The sequence below is a fragment of the Marmota monax genome, unplaced genomic scaffold (assembly GCF_021218885.2).
Source record: "Marmota monax isolate L192 unplaced genomic scaffold, Marmota_monax_Labrador192_F-V1.1 WCK01_AAM20220418_F8-fsc00104, whole genome shotgun sequence".
Classification (NCBI taxonomy): domain Eukaryota; kingdom Metazoa; phylum Chordata; class Mammalia; order Rodentia; family Sciuridae; genus Marmota; species Marmota monax.
In genome coordinates this window covers 3,617,164-3,621,614 of record NW_026693836.1, presented here as the reverse complement: position 1 = coordinate 3,621,614, position 4,451 = coordinate 3,617,164, and the positions used below count along the sequence as shown (strand labels likewise).

Genomic DNA, 4,451 nt, shown 5'->3' with positions numbered 1-4,451 from the left:
GGTACAATTTTGTAATTTCTCTAAATGCAATTACAAAAAAAAAAACAGGCAACTGGGATGCAGATGTGGCTCAGCAGTAGGGCGCTTGCATAGTGAACAAGGCCTTGGATTTGATCCCCAGCATTGTCAAGAAAAAAACAAGAAGCAAAAATATAGGCAACTGAAATCTGCAGATAATTATGGCTTAAGTAATATCTTATGCTATAAAATTTTTACTCAGACTGCATTAAAAAGTCCATTATAGGTACCTTATCCCAAATAATGTATGTAGTTAGGGACTGCCTGGCCCAGTAGAAAAGATTCAGGAATTGGAGGCTTGGGTTTTAGCTGTTGTTTTGCTGTTGACTCTCTGTGTGACCATCAGTAATTACTCCCTGGTCCTCAGATGTCTCATCTGCAAATTGGTGATAATATTATCTACCTGGCAGCATGTGAGGAATAAATGAGACAATATATACAGATTGTCTGACACTATGAGCAGGTCTTTTTTGGTCCTAACACCTTTATTAATAAGTTGAGGATAAGGATACCTGCCTTGAAGATGCTGATGTTGCTAAAAATGAAGACATGCTTTGGACAACTATCCATGTACAGTGCTTGCGTCCAGGAGTTCATGCTTAGTAAACATCTAATCTAGCAGACAGCATGACAAGGCAGAATCTGAGGAGCCTTGGGGCTTTTGATTATGTGGAAAAAGAGGCCTGGGTCTTTATGGGTGTGTAGGAGCTTGGGCCTGAGGTTCTAGCAGGAATCAACATTAATAACAGAAATTAAATTCCTGAGACCTAGAGATCCCACAGGGTCAGGAGGAAGGAGGCTTGTCACTTGTACCTAAACTTGCACAAGTCACAAAGTTGGTACTTAATTAATATTTGTACTCAGCCAAGGAAGCAAGAAAGGAAGTCTGTCAGTCTTAACCTCATAAAGGTGGGGTATATTCTCTGAGAAATAGCAGAGCTGAGTTCTTTCCTTTTATTTTTGTTTTGTTTTTTTATTGGTACATTATAGATATACATAATAATGGGGTTAATTTTGACATAATCATAAATCATATAATAATTTGTTCATTCTCAGTCTCCAGTCCTTCCCCTTTACCCTCCTCCTTCCCCTGACCCCCCCTCCTTTAATGGTCTCTCTTCTATTTATTTATTATTTTTTTTCCATGCTTGTAGATATTATTTTCATTATTGGGAGAAGGGTAATCAAAATATAAGCATTCTTCTTCTCCTTTGTTAAAATTCAAATAATACCACTCTGTTAAATGCAAAAGGCTCTCTCAGTAATGGACATTTTCTGATGTAGTATTGTAAGAGGTTGCTTTTAATCTTGAAGAAACCAAGTCTCTTCCCTAATCATTTTTTTTTTCATTTCTATGATTGGTTTGCTGAACAAACCCTTTGAGTCCATTTTGTATTGGCTAACACTCAGTCATAGTTCCCTGCATGCAATTCATCCCATTCCAGTGTGCGCAGGCACATCAAACCCAGGGCTGCTCTGCATTCCTCACAGCTCACAGAAGCCCCAGGCAAATGAATCTAAAGCGTATGACCCACTGCTTGAGAGTTGCAGCTTGAGTTGCTGATGAATTTCAATAATAAACTTAATAAAACCTTCAGTTTTCCTCCAAAGGATTAGCTAAAGAGGCCAGGAAGTGATTCGCTGGAAAGTGATGTTCTAGGTGACCATAACCAAGGCCTAGTTTTGAAAAAGCACTATGGCTATCTATTTGCTTTTGAAATTGGATTTTGACAAACTTCAGGTAAAAAAAAATCACTTCAAAAGTATCTGTATTTTATTTACATACAACCAATATATCATATTTGCAAACAGGATTGAATTTTTATTCAATTTCTTCATATAAGGTCTATATTTTAACTGGTGGGTAATTTAGATGCTTTTCATAGAAATACTATTCCCAGGCAGTTTGAATGGCACATGTTTGTCTCCTCACAGAAAATGAATATAATTTAAACCTTAATGAACAACATGAAGATTAAGATCCAGTATTAACAGTTTCATGCAGATATAGGAATAATACAATATGAAAAAAAATCCAGTAATAACATCTGTCTGGGAAGCATATCAGTTAGTTATTCAACTGCCTATCTGTATATAATACAGCTGCTGGAGAACAGAAAGCAAATATGATCTGAAGGCCTAGGAAAGGAACCCTGACTTCTAAAACATTAACCATTGCTTATTGCTTCTATTGATGTGCAATTCCTATATGGGGTTCATTTCTTTCCTTTCAAAACCACTGATTTTTGTAGTAATATTTAACTTTCTTCTTTAACCCTCAGAGAACTGGTATATTTGGGAAACTAAGCAAACAGAAACAAAAACACCTAAAGCATGTATCTTGGCCCAAAGTCTCCAGAAGATTAAAGTGCAAGAATAGTCTATGATTTGTTACATAAGTAACTGTATTCCATATTTTCTTAAAAGAAACATTTTTCTATACATATCCCTTTAATTTCTTTCCTCTAATTGCTCTGGCCAGTGTTTCAAGAACTATATTGAATAGAAGTGTGAAAGAGGGCATCCCTGTCTTGTTCCAGGTTTTAGAGAGAATGCCTTCAATTTTGCCCTTCAGTGGATGAATGGATAAAAAAAATGTGGCATATATACACAATGGAATTTTACTCAGCAATAGAAGAGAATAAAATTATGGCATTTGCAGGTAAATGGATGGCATTGGAGAAAATAATGCTAAGTGAAGTTAGCCAATCCCCCCAAAAGGAAATGCCAAATGTTTTCTCTGATATAAGGAGGTTGACTCATAGTTGGGTAGGGAGGGGGATCATGGGAGGATTAGATGAATTCTAGATAGGGAAGAGGGGTGGGAGGGAAAGGGAGGGGGCAGGGGATTAGTAAGGATGGTGGAATGTGATGGACATCATTATACAAAGTACAAGTATGAAGACATGAATTGGGTGTCAATTTACTTTATATACAAACAGAGATATGAAAAATTATGGTATATGTGTGTAATAAGAATTGTAATACAAAAAAACCCAAACAAAATACATGTATGAAGACATGAATTGGCGTAAACATACTTTTTATACAAAGATATGAAAAATTGTGCTCTATATGTGTAATAAGAATTGTAATGCATTCCACTGCCGTGCATTTAAAAAAATAAAATCAATTAAAAAAAGAAAAATAGACTTAAACCATGTGCCAAGTTTTAAATTACATCAATAAAATGCTAAAATAACCAACCCCAAAAAAAGCATTTTCTTTGGTTTCTTGTAGTTTTCCAGTCGGTCTATTTTTGTCTCTTCCACTTTCTCTGTAATGAGCTCCTTGGTCTCTTTCATCCTGTCCTGCAGATACTCCTTGACAGGTGGCCATGTCAACATGTAGCTATGAGTAAGCAAATACTTCATAGTAAAGGGCATTCTTCCCAAGGTCATGGTATAGTGGGCAGGTGTTGCAATCTTAAACATGGCATACACTATTAAGGCATTTCCACCCTGGGAATTTTTCAGGATGTTTGCTATACTGTCAAGTAGCTTAAGAGACTCTAGAAAAGGAATGGAAATAATTTCTTTTATGGCTGCATAATAAAATGTTTCAAGCTAAATACCAGAAATTCTTAGATGTACAGGAATCAAAACTTTCCCATGTTGTTTAAATGTTGTTTTTTTTAATTGCTGATAAAGACCAATAGATTTGTCTTGTAAAGGATCAAGATCTTCCTTTTTTCCCCAAAGAAATTCCTCTGGCTGAGGCACAGGATGATAAAACTCTTTCAGATAAAACATACTGCTCACATTGTTGATGGCAAAGGACCCTCAATGGGGTAGCTGAGCACCCAGTGACTTCCTTTCCTTTGCAAGGTACTGGGCAGTAAGTAAATGTAGCCACTGCTTTTGAGGGCCTTGAACCCTCAATTAGTGATTCAGCATTATTCAAAAGTAATAGTGCTTTTATGTTCTGATGGTGTGCAAAGAAACCAGGTTTCTGTGGATCCAAGCACGCCCTATGTGCCAGCCGAGTCACAGCCTGTGGTATGTTCCATTGCATTTTGAACAATGGTGATGGATTTCAGTTTCTAGAGACTAGACTTCCATCAAGGATTTCTGGGCATGAAAATCACTCACATCAGGAATTGACTGAAGGACTATGATTTTTCTCTCAGCTACATGACCTTGGCAGTTACTTATTTCCTTATCACCTAGGACACAGGGACTGTGAATCCCAAGGCACAATCTGTACAACAGTACCTTGAATACCATGACAGTGTAACTCAGCAGAGCCACCTGGAAAGGCATAGGCCAGAGTGCCAAATCTGCAGAGCTCAAGTGAACAATTGGCCCAAGCCCTGAGCCATGCCCATAACAAATGTGCTCCAGCCGCCTGTGCCTCTTTGGTGCTGCCTCTCTGCATTATTTTTAATTGGTTCTTTATAGTTACACATATAAGTGGCATTCATCATAATGTAT

The 4,451-nt window shown here is 37.2% G+C and overlaps 1 pseudogene; it reads right to left on the bottom strand.

The window, feature by feature from the left end:
* Positions 1-3,195: 3,195 nt before the first annotated feature.
* LOC124105242 (protein FAM210A-like) lies at positions 3,196-4,032 on the bottom strand (annotated as a pseudogene).
* Positions 4,033-4,451: the final 419 nt, after the last annotated feature.